This window comes from Lissotriton helveticus, chromosome 2_1, assembly GCF_964261635.1.
Source record: "Lissotriton helveticus chromosome 2_1, aLisHel1.1, whole genome shotgun sequence".
In the NCBI taxonomy this organism is placed as follows: domain Eukaryota; kingdom Metazoa; phylum Chordata; class Amphibia; order Caudata; family Salamandridae; genus Lissotriton; species Lissotriton helveticus.
In genome coordinates this window covers 2,132,314,986-2,132,340,150 of record NC_136059.1, presented here as the reverse complement: position 1 = coordinate 2,132,340,150, position 25,165 = coordinate 2,132,314,986, and the positions used below count along the sequence as shown (strand labels likewise).

Below are 25,165 nucleotides of genomic sequence, written 5' to 3'. Positions count from 1 at the left end.
AAAATCAAGAGGATAAGAGTGAAATTAAACTCTGTATAAACAGATATGTTAAAAATTCTAAAATGTAGAAAAAGCCGTACATTTTCAAACGCCAGGTTGAAATGCTTTTAAAAACAATGTATGTTCTCTAGGAACTGAAAAAGAGGAAAAAGGAGTATGCTCAATGGGCCTCGTGTTCCATGAGGTGCCCTCAACACAGTATCTAGTCTGCCTTGGTCTGCATTTTGGATGATATACATCTTCAAGTGGATTGTGGCTTTGGTCCGACTTGACCTCTCTGTGGCGTTAAACACTGACAGAAAATCCTTATTTTACATCTTTATGGGTTGGGTTTTAGGACAAAGCCTTTTCCTGAATTTCCTTCTATCTCTAGGACCGAGATCAGGCTGTCCATCTTCCTCCCTTTCATTCCACCCTTAAGAAACGTAAACAGGGAGTACCACAAGGCTCTTTTTGAGCCACATACTCTCTTGTGGATGTTTCCCGTGGCGCAACTCATTCAAACGTTTGGTTTATCCTGCATGATTTACATGGATGATACCTGTATATTGTTCAGTCTCAAATATCCCTATTCTCAGTTTGAGAGTTTTGGAGCCTGTGGCACCTAATGACCTCCAGGACGAATGGAGTGGTCCCTACCCATCTTAGAAAGAAAAGGGGAGGTCACCTACCTGACAGAACTAGGCACTTGTAGAAGCCAACACAAGGTCATCCATATAAACTGCCTGTTGGACCTCGCCCTTTTTGCAAGGTTATCCCCTAACTTTTTGCCTTCCTCCTGTATTTTGTGTGACCTGTTTTCATTGGCTTTAAGACTCTAGGGACTTTACCACAGCTATTCAGTGCTAAAGAGCATGAGCTGCGTCAGTCAGCTTGATCGGGTACAATGACCTGCAGCACTACTTGTGCCACCTACAGAAGTAGCCTTTCAAACCAGTCTCAGGTTTCTGCCACTGGGGGCCTGACGGCACAATCTACTGCCCCATTGACTTGGTATTTAAAGTTACTTGCCAAGACTGAAACTCTCCTTACACTACAAATAGGTCACATATAGGTCACCCCCTAAGGTAGGCGTTAGGGTGCTGTGTAGGTAAAAGTTAGGACACATGCCACCATTGGGTGGCATGTCCTGGTACTGAGAAACTGCCTATCTGGTTTCTCACTGCTGTGAGGCTATTCCTCTCATACGTTAGCATTGGGAATTCCCTTAATAGTCTTTAAGTAGTAATTTCTGATCTGAAAGGAGTAGTGTTGCCATGTTTGGAACAGTGGTGATAAATCCTGCTCATTGGTGCAAGTTGATTTTTTATTACTATTGTAGAAATACCACTTTTAGAAAGTGGGCATTCCTATGTGCGTATCACTCTTTGTTCTGAGCAGCTTAACTTCAATCACTTCACGTCGTGGATAGAATGATAGCTGGGCTTTGTGCATACTTTCCAGGCAGCCATCACACAGGAAGGGTTGGGTGTAACAGGGTTACATCTGCAGTCATCAGCATACTGAATGGTCTTCTTGGGCTGGGCTGGGAGAGAGGGAGGTGGGGCGCATGTACATTTATATATAGGCTGACCCCTGCCCTCACACAAAGGGCTTGTTAACCCCCTATTGATGCCTGGAGCCAGGGCTGAGAATGAATAGTGGTGTTGTGCACTTTTAAGATTTCTTTTGAGGTTACCTCCACCTCAAACACAATTTAAGTATAAGTGCAGGTGCTCTGACCCCATGATTATAAACACTGCGTTGACTTGTAACCAGATGCTGTTGGCTCTACAGACTGCACATTGCCAGAAGGAACTGCCAGGAAAAAACGCCATTGAAGGACTGACTTGTTGGTTGAGGTTACAAGGACTGCCACTTTACTCAAGGAACCTGATGTGCTGGCCTGCTTCTTGTTCCCTGCTTTGGTGCCCCAGTGCTCTTGAGAGGCTTGCTTGTAGCCCCAGTCATTTGTAATCTCAGGAAGTAGAAAGGATTCCACCTGAAACCAACAGTGGGACTCTGGCATGGGGCATTGTGAACAACTCAGGGCGTAGAGAGCGCTGTTCTTGGCTTCTGATTTCTACAATGCAGTGCATGGTGAGCGCAGTCATGGGATCATGATTACTGCCAACCAGCGTGTGTGGATTGCTTCACGCGGTAGGGAGCCCCTTGTGATTTCTCCCATGTTTCTATCCCCCTCAGCACGCTGTGCTCTCGTTGCTAGAGAAGCGCCTGCCACACCGAGAAAACCGTCCTCAGAGGGGCCCCATCAGCTGGACTGGCGGGCTGGATTCAATGCTGCATCACACGTTGAGAATCTCTCAGCACGGCCCCCTCCCCTCAAGCATGCTGATGGAGTGACGCTGGGGGAAGCCTACTCCGATTGCCAGCCCTGCCAGCACCTCTGAGCTGTGTTCCTGTGCAGCAGCCAGGTATTACTTTGTGTAGTTGAGTGGCGCGTGGGTCAGAAGGGAAGTCGCAGGGAAAGAGACAGCAAATGAAGGGGGGAAATTCCAAACTATTGAGGTGGTCCGTCTCCCTAAGGGGAAAGGACTTTATAGTGGAACATAGACCTCGGACTGACCATGCCAATGTAGATGGCCTTTCCAGGTTCTTCCACTTAGACAATGAAAACTCTCTTGGAAAAGGTTAGCAGCATTACCTTTCATTTGGGCGGTTGAGTGGGAAAGTGGCCTTTATGACATGTTCATCACCACTTTTTGCCCTAGTACCGATGCTTTCTGACTGACAGTGCTCTGGGTCCCTGGTAACCAGGCCCCCCATAGCCAATGACTTTCCCTTAAAAGAAGGTAAATGTCTAATTGTAACCCAATAAGCAAGGGCTTTAGCACCCCTGTAAGTCCCTTGTAAATAGTACCTCTGGTACCTAGGGCATGGGTACTGACAAGGCTCTCCAATGCCTGCAGCATGGCTTATGCCACCCTAAAGGACCCAAACAGCATGCATACTGCCATTGCGGACTGCGTGAAATCGTGCAAACCATTCTGAAAACACTACGTGGCACACTCACTGTGTGCATGACACGGTACACTGCATATCCTATACTCAAGTCACTCTCACAGCAGGTCTTAGAGCCCTATGGTAGGTTACATTATGTTATATGTGAGAGTCCATCTGCATGAGCAGATAGGTCCCTGTGATGCCTAGTACCATGGCTATATATTGCAAGTGATCAGGCAGCCATCTTAAGGACATGTACTGGGCATGGGTCATTACATGTTACTCAGCAACATGATGGCTTCACTGAAAATACTGGTGTTTGGTATCAAACACCTGGTCTTAACTAAACTGTACTCATCCCAGTACTAGCTTTGTTATGACATGCACCTAGAGGGCACATTAGAGGTGTCCCTCTCAAAACCTACTAGTCCTCTACTGTGCTTGCTGACTGGTATCTCCCAGCCTGCCACCATAGACTAGATTCTGATTCCCTGTAGGTGAGAGCCCACGCTCTCAGAGGTCAGGCACAATGCCCTCTCCGGCGAAAGGTGATTACCTCCTCCAACAGAATAGCTAGTGAATTAACATGTCAAGGCCAGAGGCTTCAAAGTCCCGTCCGCCTTTGATATGCGACAACTGCTCCCCATCAAACCTGGTGAATGCCACCCTCTGCCCTGGGGCCCATTTGGCACTAGAGCAGGTAGGAAATTAGACAGTGGGCGAATTGCACGTTCAGGTGAGGCACACCCCTAAGGTGGAACACCTGAAGTGGAGAGTCAAGAAAGGGATTCACCATTTTATATTGGGTTAAATTAAGAACTCCAGTTTCGATTTTGTTACAGGGGGCCGATAATCCTGACACCCAGTAACAAAAACAGCCTCCTCCCTGGCGGCCCACTAGGGAAATGGCCGGTGCCCGCTACGGCTAGTCCTGGATTTGTGTTTTGTCTAATCCCAGTTTTTAATCGAAGTAGCATAGAGGGTTATTAGGCTTCCTGCAAAGCACATCATATAACATGCAGGTGACATCCTTTCATTTAATCTAGCTAGTTAAGTGTGCTACTGATTTTAAACCAGATATCCTTTTGTAAATTGCATGTCATAGATTGTAATCCTAATATAGCATATTGATTGTGTGCTGTGATTGTCCGATTGTCCTGAGGCGGAAGCCGGGACCTGTGTGCTCGCATCTGTACTGTTTGCCTGTATATTTTTTAAACTGCACTTTCATTTCGTTTTGCACATTAAATTGTTTTAAAAATCGCGGCACTCGCAAAAATTGTTTGCCATCCATGCGCAGCGCTGACCTGCCTCTAATCAACTAGTTACCTAGTCTCTGCTCCTTTGCCCCATTACAGCCGATTAGGCGCTGTCTGGGATCCGATTTCGTCGCGCCCGCCATCTTGGGTGTGAAGTGGGCGAGCGGTCTAGTGCTCGGCCCCTCCCACCCCAGCAACTACATAAGACCCTTCATTTCACTCGCACAGATTGATTGTGTGCTGTGATTGTCCTGAGGCGGAAACCGGGAACTGTGTGCTCGCATCTGTACTGTTTGCCTGTATATTTTTAAAACTTCACTTTCATTTCGCACATTAAAATGTTTTTAAAATCGCGGCACTCGCAAAAACTGCTTGCCATCCCTGCGCAGCGCTGACATGCCTCTAATCAACTAGTTACCTAGTCTCTGCTCCTTTGCCCCATTACAGCTGATTAGGCGCTGTCTGGGGTCCGATTTTGTCGCGCCCGCCATCTTGGGTGTGAAGTGGGCGAGCAGTCTAGTTCTCGGCCCCTCCCGCCCCAGCAACTATAAAATGGTCCCCCCCTACAGGGAGCGCAGCGGGCGCGTCGGCGGTGCGCCAAAGGCAAGCCCGTCTGCGCCCGTCCGCGCCCGTCCGGGCCCAGGGGCCGGGGACGCTGGGCGATGCTTCTCTTACCCTGCTAACACCCTCAGACAGCTAAGGCTCTCATATCCGCCGCCTTCTCCTGGCACAGTGAGGCGGATTAATGCCGCTGGCCTAGCTCGCAGGGCGCTCAATCCTCCCAGCAGCAGCAAGTATACTGCGGCGCCAGCAAGGAGTGAGACATTCGTCTGCGCGATGTACCTGAACACACGCTCCCTGGTTAAGCATCAATCTGATATCTTCATCCTACTCACCAATGAAAAACCTGATATATTATTAATTACAGAGACATGGCTCACTGCTGATTCCCACCCCGATATCCTGGCGGCCCTCCCCCCAGATTATTACATCCTCCATGCTGACCGCCCTGGGGGCGGGGTGGCAGCCATCATATCAAAACAACTTAAATGTATTACCATGGCATCTCTTGCTCTTCCCGAGGTGGACAATCTGGTCATCAGTCTGGAAATGGAGGCTGGCGCCCTCACTCTCATACTCCTATACCGGCCGCCTCACCCCATGCCCTCGTTCCCCACTTCCATGAGCGAACAACTGTCAAATCTGCTGACACATCATGCCAGAATCGCTCTTTTTGGCGATTTCAATTATTGGTTCAATGATGACAAAGCTGGCCCTCATGCCACGGAATTGTTTGAAGCTCTTACCTGTCTCAATCTGACTCAGCAAATTTCCGTGCCACCCATATCAAGGGTCACACCCTCGATCACATCTGGACTCATGACTTAGTTCTATCTCAGCCAATCATCTCCCCCTCTGTCTGGTCGGATCACCATTTAATCAACACTACCATTACTGTCAGCGGCAGGGTCACGGCCCCTATCATGGCAGGTGGATCATCGCGTAAATGGAGCTCCTACGACTCCCAAGGCTTCCTCGCGGCCCTGGCCAATACTCGTCCCACCACCAACACTGATGCTAGTGTTGACGCAATGGAAGGCGACATCAGTAACTGGCTAAAGACGGCCAGTGACCAGTTCGCCCCACTAACTAAATTCCTATGCACTAGACACAGCAATTCACACAGATGGTTTTCCAGCGACCTCAAAGAACACAAATTGAAGGTGCGTCAGCTGGAGCGGACCTGGAGACGCAACTACGCTGACTCAGATAGACTGCTCTTTGTGGCGGCCCGCAGAGAATATAAAAGTGCGATTTCCTCGGCTAAATCTTTACATGTCTCTGACAGAATTTTGTCCGCTCATAATAAATCAAAAGAAGTTTTTAAGATTATGAATGAACTCACCACGGATGACAGAACTCTACCTACTCAGACCTCAACCCAAGAGACCTGCGACGCCCTTAACTCCTTTTTTGTTGAAAAAATTGCAAAATCAAGAACTCCATTCCCCCCTCACCCATGTGCGACCATCAGATACCTCCTTCATTAACCCACTGTCCCTTACCCAGTTCCCTGCCCTTGACCCCAACACTCTAGCCGAGCTCTTTCAAGGAGGCCATCTTAGTGCCCCGGTTGAAGAAACCAGGTGCGGACCCTGCCGATCCCTCCAATTATCGTCCTATATCCCTCCTGCCCTACTTGTCCAAGCTCCTCGAGGCCCACGTCACTCGGTGCCTTTCAAACTTTGTCGAGAGCTCCTGCTATCTTGAGCCTAATCAGGCCGGCTTTAGGCCGGCCCATTCCACCGAGGCCGTTATCTTGGCAGTATTGGACGCCCTGAGGGGGAACGCTGATAAAGGGACTCCCCAGGCCCTTGTGCTCCTGGATCTGTCGGCTGCCTTCGACACGGTGGACCATGACATCCTTCTCCACCGTGTCGGACAGGCTGGCATCCAGGGTCCTGCCCTCGAGTGGATTGAGTCTTTCCTCGTCGGCAGAGCACAAGCCGTGCGCCTGGGCCCTTATACGGAAGCCAAGACACCTACGACTTGTGGAGTCCCTCAGGGCTCATCCCTCTCTCCCCTCCTGTTCAACCTATAACTCCGGCCACTGATTCATTCGCTCAAGAGGTGGGATATCACAGTGTTTAATTATGCTGATGATTTACAGATCATCTTCCCCCTCGACTCTCCTGACGCTGTTAATAGCTTCCAAGCGGTCATGATCCACATCCAGCAGTGGATGAACTACAACCAATTGAAATTAAATCCCGGAAAAACGGAGCTACTCCTTCCTGGGAACAGCCCAGTACACTGGGGCCCCCAGTTCTGGCCCAGGGAGCTGCCCCCCCCCCCCCGCTCCTGCAAGCTCGGTGAAGAGCCTAGGGGTGGTCATTGACGCGGAGCTCACTCTTAAGGCCCAAAGAGGGGGGACTGTGATCTGTGCCTGCATGTTCCAGCTTCGTAAAATTCGTAAAATAATCCATCTACTACCACATGCGGCACTGGTCCAGGTCGTCATCTCCCTGGTACTATCCCGCCTCGATTTCTCTAATTCTTTATACCATGGACTCCCACAATCACTGCTCCGCCGTCTTCAAATTGTGCAGAATCAGGCGGCCAGACTTATCCACAAAACGCCAAAGTGGCAGTCTGCGAAACCCCTGCTGCACAAACTGCACTGGCTACCAGTTGAACAAAGGGCAGCCTTTACGATCGGCTGCCTGACTTTCAAGTCTCTTCACTGCACCAGCCCCGACTTCCTCAAAACACTGATCACGCAGTACCGACTGGCGCGCAATCTCCGGTCGGCTCACCTCAATCTGCTGGTCGCCCCCAAAGTCAAAACTAAAAAGTTTGGCGGCCGTCGATTCACCCACCTGGCCCCCAAACTATGGAACCCCCTCCCCCTGTCAGTTAAGTCTAGTTGTTCCCTACTTAATTTTAGGAAGCTTCTGAAAATCCGCACTCCCTGCACTCTTTCTCCCAGCGCCAGGAAACTTATGGTGTCAGTGCGCTCTACAAATGTCACTTAAGATAAGATAAGATAGTGAGCTATTAAGGACATATGACTCCTACACTTTGGAACCAGGGCCGGACTGGTTACTACAACCGCCCCTGGCAAAGTGCTCGGCTGGCACCCACTCGGGGGGTTGGGGGTGCCGCCGAGCTCTTTGCTGGGGCCGGTTTTCGGCCGATTTTGGTACAGGGCTGATTTTGCAGCAATGCTGCAAAAACGGCCCTGTAACAAAAACCGGCCCCCACCCGTGCGGCGCACCGGGGGATTGCCCGGTGCCCGCTATGGCCAGTCCAGACCTGCTTGGAACACTCACTGTAACACCACCTGGCCTTTGATTTACACACTCATACAATTTATTGTCAATACTTAATGTTTACAGGTGATATAAACCGCTCAGACACCCTGCATTGGAATTAGTAGGGCTATAAAACAAAACAGTGGTATTTAGATTGTTATTAGTGGAAATACTGGGAGAGACAACACATCTGACATTAAACTTAAAGGCTACTTGGAAGCTGGTATTAGCTTTAATCAATGGAGTCACTTCAAGCTTTGTGATGAGGTATTGTAAGGGTGCTCCCAGCTGAGCTGTAAAGTGCGTGCTTTCAAAGGACTGTTATAAAAAGTGTTTGCACAAGATACAGTCTGCCGATTGCTAAAAGGTATATATTGGAAGCACGTTTTGCCATCTTAAACCAGCACTGCCAAGTAGCAAGCATCAGGTGTTAGACTAACTCCTTTAAGTTTGGTTTTCGCATCACCGCACTAAAATGCATTGTTCATGCATTAAATTGACGCCGTGACAACCCCACAAAGTGCACAGAACAAGAAGCTCCATAGCAGCCTGCTTGCTGTGCTGCATGAGAGCATGTGTCTAGAAAACACTGTGGGTATTTTAATTATTAACAGTCCGACATGGACATTACAACTCTCTTTGAATAAATATTGGCACCGCACGATCAGAGATTAAATCAAGCCGAGCTGGGCAGCAGCCTCAGACATTGTACCACGTGGCCTTGATGGAGCGAGATAGAAAACAAAATTTTGTTTAAACTCGTGAAGTCACATTTCCATAACATGAATAATAATATTAATGATTTGTGATATGTCGTGCTAATACAACTTAGATTAAACTTTACACATGGGGGGACTAACATGTGTGCTCATAAACGTGCATAATTGTTGCATCTTTTTGTTCGTGCAAAATAATAAAATAATTTATTGTTTTCGTTTTTGTCATTACTAACTGCTGCAAACTTAAAAGAAGCATGTGCTTGTTTTGCTTTTCCTTGTCTGTGTGATGTCATTTCTACTATTCTAGGTGCATATAAGTCTCATGGAAAAACGGAGACTGGTAGATATAAACGCTGCTTTATTTGTTTGCAATGGCTAGATAACATTTTGATTAATCGGGTGGGTTAATTAATTAGTAAATCTTGGGGTGGATACAGAATCTACATTATTTCTTACATTAATACTTTTCTTGTGTTTGTTTTATACTAGAAATCATAAGTTGCCTGCTTTTGGGCCTAGTCACTTGAGTCGCAGAAAAGAGCTGACTTGTAATTCTGCAAAAGTCACGAGACGCCCATTCTGAATTAAAGCGTTTATCAAAGCTGCATTCACAAAGCAAAAACTAATGTGCTGTCATCATTCTGTCGGACATGGCCAAGGTCGAAAGTGAACATTTTGTCAGCCTTAACTTGGCATCCGCGGAAGTTGCTTGGACGTAGTGAGAACAAATTTGAACATTTGTTGCAATATAAGGAAGCTCCTGGTTGCACTCGGAAGGGACAATGGTCTCTAAGAAATATGATTTCATGGAACTTTTTGAAAGTGGGTGACATGTCACTTGTCACTCTCAGCCAATGGGACGTCGAAGATTTCTGAAAACTTTCCTTTGCGTAGTTTAGTTAGCATAGAAAGGTATAAAAAGTCATGCCCCTAGGGATGGGCTGGCTGCTGCTTTCTGACTTTCCGATGAGGGTGATGTGCTGTTGGACTTTGCGTGGAGCACGTAAGAATCCTCAAAGAACTTTTCTTTAATTTCTATCTATTTAGCTCAGTTAGGGAATTAGGTTTTAGAAATGCTAAACTTTAAATATTCACTTTGATTTTGATTTAATTGCTTAAATTGTATTTTTCTCATATTTCTTTACAATCATGCTTGCTTCAATGCTAATAAAATTCATTTATAAAACTATCAACTTATATACCATAATTTAGTAAATAAAATCTTACTTTTGACAAACAAGCTGGTCTTGGTTATTCAGAAGTGTAGGTTACTATTAGCTAGATCACGTCGCCAATGGTGGTCATCTAAATGGTTAAGTTTTATTCTAATGACAATATTCCTTTCGCATATAGTTTGTAGATAATGTGTATATAGATTTAATTTGACCACCTGATTCAGTAGGCCCAAAATATGTCAGGTTTATAAATGGGTCCATATTTAGTATAGAATTTTGTTTATAGGTTATGAAGTTGGGTAGCGTGGTTTATGATATATTTTCTATAGGCCGCTGGATCAATTCTCTGGTAGCAGAAATTGATGGTTGCTAAGGGTAACCAAGGTAATATGTTGGTTGCTAAGGGTTACTAAAGTATTATGGTATGGAAATAGGATCGATGTTTTAACACATGTTGAGTTCGTTTTTCGTGCTATCTGTAAGCTATACCGGTATAGATTGTGTGGCGAGAAATTAGTCACGCAAGCCATCTGTTCTGTTTGTAGTGATATCGCCGAATATCACAAAAGGTATCGCCGTGTACCATAGTGTTGTCGCCGAGCAGCACAGTTTTAGGGCTAGGTCTGAATCTTGTATAGTGAGGGTTTTCTAAGAAATTAGAGCAGCATGAGAATAGGGACAAAGCGCCTTCCATAAAACTCACTGTGATGAGAGTATTAGTTATATCCGAGCTTGAGTGAAGGGTAAATTAGCGTCGGTGCATGATTATCTATAAACAGGTTAGAGTCCTGTACGGGTACATGTTTCATATCTATAAACAGGTGAGAGCCCTGTACGGATAACGTCGTTATTTTGCTAACGGTGCATGATTTCTATAAACAGGTGAGAGTCCTGTACGGATTTCATGTGTGTTTGAAATTAGGGAAATTTCAGTGTGAAAGTGCGAGTTTGAATTGTATTTTATGTTCAAGTGGAACTCTTAGAACTTTCACTTCGCGGTGGGTTCAGAGCAAAGCGAGTTCATAATTATACGTGTTAGAAGGGTGGGGTAAGGTTACTCTACTAACAATTGAATATTATCCTTAGTGTGAATAGCGCCGTCTATTCCGAAGTGTGGATACTTGAATGTATGTAAACTATCCTAAATAGTGAAACGAACAGATGTTGTCTTTATAGTCATTGTTAAGAATTAATTTACACTGAAAAGTGTTCTTAAAATGGCGCTGTGAAAAGATTTTGTGAAGGAGGGGTAAGCGCCAGGAGTGAGAAACGAGAAACCGCAGCTGCTGTGTACGTCACAGAGCCGCGCTGGGATTGGGTGACCTACGTCACAAGCTATATTCTGATTGGCTCTTGAGTCTCTGACGGCCTGTGAGCTGATTGGTCCTTCGGAAAAACTCCAAATTTATTGGTTGAGCAGAAAAGTGACGTAGCTCAACTGTCATTGGCTTGTTGGTGTGTTTCGCGCACGGATTGGTTGTTTTACGGAACATCCCGGAAATATTTTACGAACGATTTTGTGAATTAGATTTAACTCTTAAAAATGAGTTATCATTTTAAACATGTTGAGAAAAAGCCAACATTATTTCAGAAGTTTAAGAATTTATTTTCACCTGACAAGAAAATCGAAACGCGAGGTGGTAAACTACTTCATAAGTATAAAACACCTGCAGCGTATATGGAAGGTGAATATGGATATCATACTGTCTTATGGTTCGATAGTTGGAAACGCTATACTAAGAACGACGGTGTTTTAACTTGGCCTGATGATGGTTCATTTAATGTAAAAGTTTTAAGAAATTTACGAGAGAAAATGAATGCTCTTGTTCCGAAACCAAGACCAACTCAATTTGAAGCTTTAGTTGAGTGGGAAGATGAGATGTACCAGTTACAAAGAGAAGCTAGTGGAATTAAAAGACCTTCTAAAAATCCACCTTGGAAAAGAGAAACTCATGAAGATAGATTGCGAATGTGGAGACAGGGAAACATGAGTGAAGGATTGTATTTAATTCATGAAATGGTAATGGGTACTCCTACAGGGAAATCTATGGAAAGTGAATCTGAGGATGCAGTTATGGAAGAAATATATACAACTGCTAGAAAGAATCAGCCTTTGAGACCTCCTAGATCATGGTCTACTCCGGTAGTTTCTACTGAAACTTCACCGAGTGCACCTCCAATTAATGAAGCTCCTAAACTTTATCCAAATAATTGTGAAATCATTGAAACTCCTAGAAGACCAGAATTCGAGAATGCTCGAAATGAAGGTAGACATTTTACAATGGCTCCAAGAGCAAGAGAACCTCCAAAAGATTATTCAAGAGAGGCAAGAAATGTTGAAGACGTTGATTATAATGAATATTTAAGATCAAAAGAAGAATTAATAAAAAGAATGACAAAAGGCATGGAAGCTGTGACAGTTCCAGTAACAATTGGTCCTGTTCAGCCCGTATTTGATCAAAAGGAAACAAACAAAACTGGATTAACTATTCCTTTAAATACAGAAATTCAAAAGGCTGCTGAAAAATTTTATTCAGACTTGTCTGAAATAAACTCTTCTAAATCGAGAATGCCTGATTTAACCTTTAATGAGGATTTATCTCCAAAAACACCAATGGGTGCTATATCAGATATAGGGAGTCCTGAAGTCAGGGTAACCACACCAAAACTTGATGTGGCCAAATTAAAAGCGAATATCGAAGAATTAATAATTGGAACAATTGGTCCAGATAGTTTAAATTACTATCGAGATGATGAACTACTGTTCATTTGCAAAAGCATTCAGTGGAAAACGAAAAACAAATATGATCAACTAGAAGATCTAGCAGCAGAACTTGAAATCGATGTGAGTAAACAAAAGAATTTTGCGAAACATTACAGATTAGACTTTTCAGAAAGTGACATTGAGAGTTTAAACTCAATGGGAAGAATAGTTCATATTAAAGATTTGATTGTCTATATCAAAAAGTTAGGAGAACTGAATAAATGGAGAGTAAAATGGACGAAAAAGAAGGAAGATGAAAGATTGGAAAAATTGTCAAAACAATTTCCAATGAGAGAAATTGCAGGTGGAGGATATGTTCATGTCCCTTGGTCGAGACAGGACATTCTGTTATTTACAAATGACTTTCCAAAATTGAGGGAAAAACCAGTTGAGTGGTACAGGCAAGTCGATAGATTTATCAAAGTGTCAAAAGTTCTGTGGATTGATTTAGATGGATTTTTTGACATTGTCGTTCCATCTGATCTTTGGACAGAATGCAAAATATCGATTAGTTGGCCAAAAACAGAACCTGAGCGAATTAAAGAAACAGGTGCTCCAAATCCACTTGTAATGGATTTTTATGAAAAAGTAATTGTTTGGATGAAAAACAAAATTCCACCCAAAGAAGTCGATTGGGTTAAAATAGAAAGGACAGAACAGGAAACAAAAGAATCAGTCCATTCTTTTTATGAAAGACTACTGTTAATCTTTAAACAATACAGTGGTTATGAAAAATTAGATGAAAAAGACATGAGCCATTTTGTCTATAGATTTGTTTATGGACTAAAACCTGAAATTGGAGAAATGATCAGAAATAGTATTGTCGGATGGCAATCACTATCTGTAGATGATATTCTAAGAAAGGCAAAGTATTGTAGCGATGAAATAGAAGTAAAACAGAAGAAGCTGAAGGAGAAAGCCATGTGGGCTCAGGTAAAGGTGGCTGAGCAACAGATTGCCAGCATGGGTAATAAGAACACTAATTTTGTTCAAACTGGAAATACAAACCAGATACAAGGAAAGTTTAAAGGTAATAATTTCCCAAAGAAATTTAGCCCAAAGATTGAGGAGTTGAAGCAAAGATTACCTTGTTTTAATTGTGGCGAAATTGGACATTGGAGAGACGAGTGTCCTCATCCTCCTAAAAACTTAAAGAATCCCTTATTGAATCCACAGATGCAGAATGGTGTTGACCTGCAGCGACAGCTACAGATACAACAGGGGTTAAACGAATTTAATATTCAGCGACAGTTACAGCAACAGCAACAACAACAACAACAGGTGAATAATCGTCAAGACCAATTGCCACAACCACCTTTTCCGAATTGTGGGGGAGTTCAAAAATATAATCCAAACGTGGGATTTCAGGGAAGTGAACAGGTAATAAAACCACAAAAACAGCAAAAGCAGCAAAGGGTTCAAATGCAAAATGCTTCACAACAATTTTTATTAGCAGAAAGTCAAGACAGTGATTCTGATGGTTATTGTTGACGGTGCCCGAGAGAGGAGGAAGAGTGTGTTGTTGGAGCCACTCTTGAGGTTGACCAGTCTGGTCCTTTTGTAAACGGGAAAGTTAATGATGTAGACATCACTTTTCTAGTAGACACTGGTGCTACCCGTTCTACTGTTAGATCAGTGGAAATTGAAAACCTACCTCTCTCTGGGGATACCATCCAAGTTGTCGGAGTAAGTAATCAACAAATTAAAACTGACTTAACTGATCCAGTACCAGTTGAAATTGGAAATTACAGAGACAAACACAGATTTGTAGTTTGTAATAGTAGTCCAGTAAATCTATTGGGAAGAGACATCCTATGTAAAATGAATTGTAGAATATATTGTTCTCCTGATGGAGTTGAGTTACAAACAATGGAGGAAGATGGTTTATACAGAATGACAATGATGATGATGGAAGCAGAAGAAACAAAATTGTTTCCTGCATTTGAAGAAAAAGATTTACCTGAAGAACTCAAAGAAACAGTGAAATCTGAAATATGGGATTTTACTGGAAATGAGATGGGTCTGATGAAAAACGTAGATCCAGTAAAAATTACATTGAAACAGGGAATAGAATTTCCAAACACTCCACAATATAAAATGAAAACAGAAACAATTGAAGGTATTACACCTATAATTGAAAAATTAATCAAGCAAGGTGTATTAAAAGAAATGGAAAGTAGCTCTTGTAATTCACCAATTATGGGAGTTAAAAAGTCTAACGGAACATTTAGAATCGTACAAGATTTGAGAAAGGTTAATCAAATTGTCGTTCCATGTTGTCCTGTGGTTCCAAATCCAGCAGTAATTCTATTTCAGATTCCACATGATGCTGAATGGTATACAGTCATTGACCTTTGCAATGCATTCTTTACTGTTCCCTTACATCCAGACAGTTATGAAATCTTTGCTTTCAGATTCCAAGGTAAGACCCTCGGATGGTCAAGAATCCCTCAGGGCTATACAGAAAGTCCTTCAATTTTTAACGAACTGTTAAAAAGATCATTAGAAGACCTAGACTTACCTGGTAGGTCTACGCTAGTGCAGTATATTGATGATTTGTTAATAGCTGCAAAGACAAGAGAAAATTGTGTAACAGACACAATAATTCTGTTAAATCGCCTTGCAGAAGAAGGACATAAAGTGTCCCCAGCAAAACTACAGTTTTGCAAACAAGAAGTAAAATATCTTGGTCACAGAATTGCAAAGGGAAAAAGACAAGTAACAATAGAGAGAATAAAAATGATTCAAGCAATGCTACCACCAAGAACACAAAGACAGGTCAGAATGTTCTTGGGAATGGTTGGTTACTGTCGACAATGGATAAGTGGATTTTCAGTAATTGCAAAACCACTACAAAGACTGACAAAATCAGATGTAAAAGATCCAATTATTCTCAATGATGCTGAGATGGACTCTTTTGAGAACCTGAAAAAGAGCTTATGCCAAGCTCCTGCTTTAGGCATGCCAAATTATGAGAAAGATTTCGAACTGTATTGCAGTGAGAGAGAAGGATGTGCATTATCTGTGTTAATTCAGAGACACGGAAATTTAAAGAAACCTATTGCATACTTTTCTGCAGTTCTTGATCCAATTGCTAAAGCATTACCAGGTTGTTTGAAAGCAGTTGCAGCTACAAGTATCAGCCTCGAACAAAGTGAGGGGATCATTATGGGATTTCCTGTGAAAGTTTTTGTGCCTCATTCAGTTGAAATATTACTGACAAGAGGTAAGACTCAACATTTAACAAGTAGCAGATTGACAAAGTATGAGAAAATCATACTGGGAGCAGATAATGTTTCGATTTCAAGATGTTTAAATCTGAATCCTTCTACATTACTGCCTGATTCTGAAATTGTTGATGACATTGAAACAGAACATGAATGTTTAGATGTCATGGAATTCTGCACTAAACCAAGAAAAGACATCAAAGACAGACCTTTGTCTGAATCGGATTTTGTCTACTTTGTAGATGGGTCATGCTTAAGATCCGAAGGAGGTGTCTTAAAAGCTTCATATTCAGTTTGTACAGTCGTAGATGTTGAAGAAGCATCATGTCTTGAAGGAGTTCGTTCAGCACAAGTGGCTGAATTAATTGCTTTAATTCGTGCATGTGAAATATCAAAGGATATAAGAGTTACCATCATTACTGATAGTCAGTATGGGTACGGAGTTGTGCATGATTATGGACAACTCTGGTCACAGAGAGGATACATGACATCAGCAGGATCACCAATTAAAAATGCAGTTTTCATTAGGAGATTAATTGAAGCAATACAATTGCCAAAAGAAATCGCCATTGTTAAGTGTGCAGCGCACACTAGAGGAACTGATTATATTTCCAAGGGAAATGCCTTCGCAGATGAAACAGCTAAATACTGCGCAAGGAAAAATTATTCATACAATCGGGAGAGGAGTAAAGAAACTGATTCAAATTCATTAATGCTAACAACTGTTGTAGAAACATGGCATGAGATTAGAGATTTACAAAACGAAGCAGAAGATGATGAAAAAGACTTATGGTTAAGATCAGATTGTAGACCACGTGAAGAAGATGGAGTGTGGGTTTACAAAGATGGCAGAGTAGTCTTACCAAATTGTTTGATTGCTGACATGGCCAGATTATATCATGGTCCAGCACATCTAGGAAGAGATTCTATGGTTAGACTTTTCAGAGAAACATGGTTCAATACCAAGTTTAGAACTATTGCTGAATCTTTTTGTCAAAGGTGTTTGTCATGCCAACAAATGAATCCAAACAGAAAATCAGTGGTGGGGACAGGAATAATTGGTCGAGAAGGTGGTCCCTTTACCAGGTTACAAATGGATTTCATCGAAATGCCATTACACAATTGTTTGAAATATGTGCTTGTAATTGTATGCTTATTTTCAAGATGGGTAGAGGCTTTCCCTACACGACATTGTGATTCAATTACAGTGGCAAAACTAATGCTCAGAGAAATCATCCCAAGGTACGGTTTTCCAGTCACTATTGAGAGTGATGGAGGAAGCCATTTTGATAACAAACTGATGAAGTTAATTTGCGAAGCTTTGAGCATTGAGCAGAAAATACACTGTGCATACAGACCAGAGGCATCAGGAGTAGTTGAACAAATAAATGGAACAATTAAAAACAGAATTGGAAAAATGTGTCTTGAAACAGGTATAAAATGGACTGATGCTCTTCCACTTGTTTTGATGTCATTAAGAAGTACACCAGATAAAAAGACAGGTTTGAGTCCTCATGAAATTTTAATGGGAAGAGTTATGAGGCAAGCTTTTGTACCTGTAGGTAAACTGTTGAGCATAAATGACAGTGCAATTTTGGATTACTGTAAAAGGTTATCTGATATGGTAACTTCTGTGTCTAATCAGGTGGGAACTGAAGCTCAATCAGATGAAAAGGTTTTGACACATGATCTGAGACCTGGCGATTGGGTCAGAACGAAAGTACATCGGAGAAGGAATTGTCTAGCTCCTAGATGGCAGAAACCTAGGCAGATAATTTTGATCACTACTAATGCTGTAAAGTGCAGAGGATTGAAACGTTGGATTCATCCTAGTCATACTATTCCAGTACCAACTCCTGAGAGTTCTGATGTTGAAAGTGATACCACAAATGATTCTGATTCTGAAGCAGAAGGCGAAACAGAAGGTGAAATAATTCCAGATTCTGAAGATCGACAAGAAAGTCGACATCTGGAAACTGTGCCAGTGAATGGAAATTTGACAAGAAAAGACTTGGAAATAATTGAAATAGATTCTGAAGGTGAAGAGAATCTGTTAAAAGGAAAGATAACTGAGGATTCGGTTGTCTCCATTGAAGACAAAGAAGCTGAACAAAAAGAAGTTTCAGACCAGGAGAGTATCGAAAGGCAGAGAACAAACTCTGAAGTAAGGAACAGAAATCCGAAATCTGGGAAGTTGGGGGTAATTGAGGAAGAAGAGGAGAACGAATTACCAAGTACCAGTGATGGAAGACAAAGTGAAGTTCCTGAAGGAGTGAAATTGCCGAATAGAGAAGTTCCTGAGTCAATTGAAATTTCAGACTACGAAACTGAAGAAAGTGAAGTGGAAGGTGAAAGTGAAAACAGAAAGAAAAGGACTTGGAAGTCAGAATCAAATAATTCTGAACCAAAGAAGAAGTACGTGAGAAAAGCAGACTACTGGCCAGGTGGAAGATTGAGAGTCAGACTGATCAAAAAGCCAAAAGAACAAGTTGAAGAAATCAGTAGTCAAAAGAGTCCTGGAAAAGAAGTTGGAGTTGGAAGAAAAATTGAAGTGATATCGAGAAAAGGGAAGAGAATAATAAGACCAAACCAAAAATACAAGTCTCCTGAGTGGACTTACTTAGTAATTCCACCTGTTATTGACATATATGATAGTAGTGAAGAAGAAAACGAAATCCAAGAAATTAGTGACAATGATTGAAGTACAGAAATATTAAATTGGCAAAAGGCTGAAGAAAATTTGTTAGTTGACACAAGGTCGAAGAAAAACTGTTTAGTTGAAGAAAACTTATGTATGACATAAGGTCGAAGAAATCTTGTTTAGGGTTTTAAAAAAAAAAAAAAAAAAAAAAAAAATATTTTAAAAGGGGGGTGTAAATATAAATTTAGAATTTTAAAATTTATTTTTATTTTTTGAGGCTAAACTAACCAAAAATGCCTTATGTTAAGGAGAGCACTTCAAAAATGCCTTATGTTAAGGAGAGCACTTCAAAGTGTTCTGTTTTTAAAAGATGCTGTAAGATGACTCTGGTGTGTCTGCTCATTTTAGTTCTGCTCTGGTTGGTTCTAGCTGTAATTATCCCTTTAGAAATGAATAGAGAATTACACAAAGTTAACATAACAAGCAAAGCTCTGGTTAGCCAAACTAAACATAGTGCGTCTGCAAAAGTTATTGATCATCAGCCTAACATTCATCAAGATAAATCAATTGGTGATTTCTCAAGTAATACATTCACAAAGCTATTGAGTGAATATGTTAAGGTAATGGATGCAAAAGACTGTTACGTCTGCGTTAAGTTACCTGCTTCTGTTTCTGAGGGAGTAACATATAATATGCTTCCTCTCACTTATGCTGTAACATGTAGTGTATTAACTAGTTTATTTTATCAAACTGGACGTTTAGAATATTACTATTCAAATTATGATGAAATTTTTGCAAATATTAAGATTGATAATGCTTTAAATAAGCATAAGAAAGCAAAACAAATGAGAGAATTTTTCCTTGTTACTAATGAACTCACTTACGAGTATGCTTACAAGAATAATCTAACATGTAAATTAAGTGCTGAAGGAAAGAAATTTTTGAACATGGTTGAGGAGAGAAGAGCAATTTATAAGAGAAATGAATTAGTCAAGCAGACTAAGTCAGGCTTCTGGCAGAGAGAGGATGAGAAATTAAATGGCAAAATGCTTGAAAATATTGCAATTCACATAGACAAACCAGTTAGTGGAAAACTTTGCATTAGAAGAGATAATACACTTTTTGATAATTACTTTGTAGGTGCAAGTAACTGTGAAGATACTTATCAGATTATGGGAGGTTGGGGATTCAAAGGTGGAAAAGATCCTATCTTTCCTGGGATTTATTTTGTTTGTGGTGACAAAGCCTACTACAACCTTCCAGACCATTGGTATGGAACTTGTTATGTGGGAATTGTTTTTCCTAAAGTGTTTCATGTTGACAGAGATTCAGAAGGATTGTTTAAAATTCATAATTATGTAAATAGAGTTAAAAGAGAAACTTTTACTGAAGTTCTGGGAGATATTTTTCAAGCTGTAATACCTTTTGTTGGTATAACCCTAAATGCAGGGAGAATCAGAAAATTGTCCACTATAGTTGATAGATTATCAACTGACACAGCTGATGGATTTCAATTAGTGAATGTTGAAGTTATTGCAATTAGATCTATGGTAATTCAAGACCGCCTTGCTTTAGACATACTCCTAGCAAAAGAGGGAGGAGTCTGTGGCATTTTACATGTACAACATTGTTGTACATATATACCTGATGAAAGTAAGAATATTGAAATGTATATTAAGAATATTACACAAATGCATTCAGAGATAATTCCTTTAGAAGAAGATGATTTTACAGGGAAACTTTCAAAAAGGTTTCAAGCAATTAAAAACTGGTTTCATAATATCGGAAGTTCAATTCTTGGCAAGATTCTGGCACCTTTGATTATAATAGTATTCATTTTTATTTTGACCAAAATAGGTTGTTTGTTACATAAAAGAAAGAAACAGTTGAAAGAAAAGAAAAGAATCTATAAACTCAGAAAGGAAGAAGAAAGGGAGATTGAATTACAGGAGTTACATAGAGAGCGTTATGCTAATTCCAAAGATTATGCAGAAACAGACTTTTAGGTTTACTGATACAAATGAATTTGAATCGATTTCTTAGAAATTTAAATTATCAAAATTTTGAGTGCTGGTGTGGTGATTTGTTAATCACCAGATGAGGGAGTTGATGGAGCGAGATAGAAAACAAAATTTTGTTTAAACTCGTGAAGTCACATTTCCATAACATGAATAATAATATTAATGATTTGTGATATGTCGTGCTAATACAACTTAGATTAAACTTTACACATGGGGGGACTAACATGTGTGCTCATAAACGTGCATAATTGTTGCATCTTTTTGTTCGTGCAAAATAATAAAATAATTTATTGTTTTCGTTTTTGTCATTACTAACTGCTGCAAACTTAAAAGAAGCATGTGCTTGTTTTGCTTTTCCTTGTCTGTGTGATGTCATTTCTACTATTCTAGGTGCATATAAGTCTCATGGAAAAACGGAGACTGGTAGATATAAACGCTGCTTTATTTGTTTGCAATGGCTAGATAACATTTTGATTAATCGGGTGGGTTAATTAATTAGTAAATCTTGGGGTGGATACAGAATCTACATTATTTCTTACATTAATACTTTTCTTGTGTTTGTTTTATACTAGAAATCATAAGTTGCCTGCTTTTGGGCCTAGTCACTTGAGTCGCAGAAAAGAGCTGACTTGTAATTCTGCAAAAGTCACGAGACGCCCATTCTGAATTAAAGCGTTTATCAAAGCTGCATTCACAAAGCAAAAACTAATGTGCTGTCATCATTCTGTCGGACATGGCCAAGGTCGAAAGTGAACATTTTGTCAGCCTTAACTTGGCATCCGCGGAAGTTGCTTGGACGTAGTGAGAACAAATTTGAACATTTGTTGCAATATAAGGAAGCTCCTGGTTGCACTCGGAAGGGACAATGGTCTCTAAGAAATATGATTTCATGGAACTTTTTGAAAGTGGGTGACATGTCACTTGTCACTCTCAGCCAATGGGACGTCGAAGATTTCTGAAAACTTTCCTTTGCGTAGTTTAGTTAGCATAGAAAGGTATAAAAAGTCATGCCCCTAGGGATGGGCTGGCTGCTGCTTTCTGACTTTCCGATGAGGGTGATGTGCTGTTGGACTTTGCGTGGAGCACGTAAGAATCCTCAAAGAACTTTTCTTTAATTTCTATCTATTTAGCTCAGTTAGGGAATTAGGTTTTAGAAATGCTAAACTTTAAATATTCACTTTGATTTTGATTTACTTGCTTAAATTGTATTTTTCTCATATTTCTTTACAATCATGCTTGCTTCAATGCTAATAAAATTAATTTATAAAACTATCAACTTATATACCATAATTTAGTAAATAAAATCTTACTTTTGACAAACAAGCTGGTCTTGGTTATTCAGAAGTGTAGGTTACTATTAGCTAGATCACGTCGCCAATGGTGGTCATCTAAATGGTTAAGTTTTATTCTAATGACAATATTCCTTTCGCATATAGTTTGTAGATAATGTGTATATAGATTTAATTTGACCACCTGATTCAGTAGGCCCAAAATATGTCAGGTTTATAAATGGGTCCATATTTAGTATAGAATTTTGTTTATAGGTTATGAAGTTGGGTAGCGTGGTTTATGATATATTTTCTATAGGCCGCTGGATCAGCCTGTCAGCGAGTCGTTTTAAAAATAAACATTTATTATCGAGAGGAATGAATGAATACATTAGTTTAGGTGAATAAAAACAAGATTACCATATACACAAAATTTCATAAAACATAGAAAATCTTAGTTATCAATACACAATTGCTAATTGTCTCACAAAGTTACCATTTTCACTGATCTTCATAACATTCAGGTTAATATTAACAAGTAATAGCTCCTAAAACTGAGGTCGCTACCACCTGAACAATTTCAATATACAGTCCTTGCTTCTGATAATGTCGGAAATGACATTAGTGGGCATGCTGAATGAAGTCACCATGGAAACATGGAAGTGTGATGTCATCAAAGGCCACTTTTGTTGATAATGTCAGTAGCATTCCTGCTTCTTAAACTTGAACCACTGAAGAATATTTGAAATGCCATTGTACTAGTAAATGCCTCCAGCTTATTAAGCGCCATTGAAAATATCGACTCTTAAACCAATATGGATTATTTAAGGTGCCACAGTGCTAGTAAACACATTGATCATCTAGTCATTAGAAAGTGCAGCAGTGCTGATAAAATCGTCCATCTACTCCTTATGGTTTGCGGTAGCCCAAAGACTTACTTATATGTGTGCTTGCAGTTTGTCCAGAATCAAGACATCTATTCTGTGCATGACAGCACTTGCATAGCCCATCGTTGGAAGTAGTTTTGCTGCAATTGACTGCCAATAGTAGCTTAAAAGAAGGGCCAACCAGCTTCTGGCGAGAGCACAAAAGGCATAGATCAACCCCTTACCTTTTTTCACCAAGTACTGTTTGTGCAACTGCATATTCAGGGGCTTATTTACAAGCACCTTGCGTCGCCGTTACGCCACTATTTCCCATAATAAATGTGATGCACCGGTGGAGCAAGGGGCTTGTAAATAAGACCCTCAATTTCTTGTCAATGTAGTGGCCCAGGTATTTATAACTACAGACTCATTATAGATCTACATCTCCTAACTTGATCTTGATAGGGAGGCAGGGTTGGTTCCAGCTAGACATTATTTTTGTCTTAGTCGTACTTATTTCTAATTTATTGGCCGCGGCAAACTCTGCTGATTCTGCAATTGATCTCTGTAATCCCACACTTGTGTGGCTCAATAGGACAATGTAATTCACATATGAGAGGTGAGTCAGGATGAATGGACCTAGTTTCGGCGAGTGTGAGTTCATCTGATCAAACCTTGGGGACAAGTACGCCGAAAAAAGATGAACCAATGTGGGCCGAGAACGCACCTTTGTTTGGGGCCGATAGTTATTGGTATTCTCCTTGACAGCCTCGTCCCATCCGCCAGTTTGACTTGAACCAAAATGTGTGTGTACAGTTGCTCAATGGCTCACAAGATTATGTTGTGGCGGCCCCACCACCTTCGTTTTCCCCACAAGAAAGCTCAGTCACCCAATTAAATGTGGCTTTAAAATCTATAAAACATAGATGCCGGTTTTTTAAGCGCTTGCATTTGTCAGCAATCGTTGTTACAGCTAAAATGTTGAAGGTAGTTGCATTTTTTTTTTTGCGAAACCTGTCTGATAGAGAGGAACCAGACTGTTGGTGTTTGACCCCTCGACTAAATCATCCAGGATTAGTAAAGCATAATATTTGGCTTTTGAGTCAATGAGCGCAATTAACTTGTAATTTGCAGGGTTAGATCATCCCCACACTTGAAGATCAGGTTTATTAATTAGCGATCACGGCCAGACTGGGAACAGAAACCAGCCCTGGCAATTCTGCTAAGCCAGCACCAGGGTGGGGAGGGGGAAAGTGGTGTGAGCTACAGAGAAGCGCGAGCCTGAGGCGGATGGGAAGGTTTGCTAATGTCAAGCACCGCTGCTGTTCTTGTTACAGGGCACCGACATTGCAGCACTGCTACAAAACCGGGACCCCAGTAACAAAACTGGCCCCCACAGGTCAAAAATCAGTTCCCACCTTTCCAGCCCACCGGGAAAACGCCCGGTGCCCACTATGGCCAGTCTGGCCATGTTAGCGACCCTGTCCAGCTGCTGGGGATTACACCTATTGCCTCCACCTCGTTGTATTGCGCCAATAGCATGGTAGCCTAGTATTCAGGTCTTACTCCCTGGCACCCCATCTCCTCGTCCTGTCATAATTACCTTTGCCACCATTGCCTTTGAGCAGTGTTTTTTCACCGGTACAGGGAACTGATGTGACACCCTACATGTTTTGAATGTAACCAGGTAATTTACATCATCTGCCCCAACATCATTACTTTGCTCTTGCTTTGAAGGGTCTTTTTGTTTAGGAAAGGTATTCATCAATACCCAGAGGAAGACATCAGGTTGGGGGTGTTGCGCCCGGACTATTATTGTTTTACCGACAATGCGCCACCCCAATATTGACCACACAATGTGCTCCTGGTCACCTTAGAAAACTGAGGCGGTGGGTAGCACTTTTGATTGGCGCACCCTTCAATCACATTGTTTACTTTCCTGAGAGCACAAAAATTATGTGCTCCTATAGTTGATTACTAAAGGCAATGTGTGAAAGCAGGTACAGTAGTTTTGTTTAACTCTGAACTTGAGTAATAGTTGAGGGCAAAAATGACATGTTAAAGGAAGTTATGTTTAACTCTGAATTCCAGCGGCTGTAGGCTAATAGATGTAAAGCAGGTACATCAGTTATGTTTAACTCTTAACTTTAGTAGCGACATGTAGTAGTGGTTCTTCAGCAAATATAATCCAACAAAACCAAGTTGTAGTGGAGAGGTATTTATTAGAGTATCCACCTTCTTGAAGATCAGCAGTGTAACTGACAACTGACTGATCTCCAAGATATGAGAAAACAAACATTATTCAAAGAGATACAAGAAATGCAAGGAACACTGTACAAGAAAGATTCTAGATGGAATGAGCCTAGAGAATTCTAAAGAATTCTCAAGTAGTAAACATTCTATTATTAACACCATACTACACATCCCCCCCTTTATAAAATAAAATAAAGAAAAAAAAACCACAACT

The 25,165-nt window shown here is 41.2% G+C and overlaps 1 protein-coding gene across 1 annotated transcript in view; it reads right to left on the bottom strand.

Moving 5' to 3' along the window:
- Positions 1–25,165, bottom strand: part of NEIL3 (nei like DNA glycosylase 3) — a 243,898-nt gene that overhangs the window by 202,717 nt on the left and 16,016 nt on the right. The gene's annotated exons all lie outside the window — the stretch shown is intronic.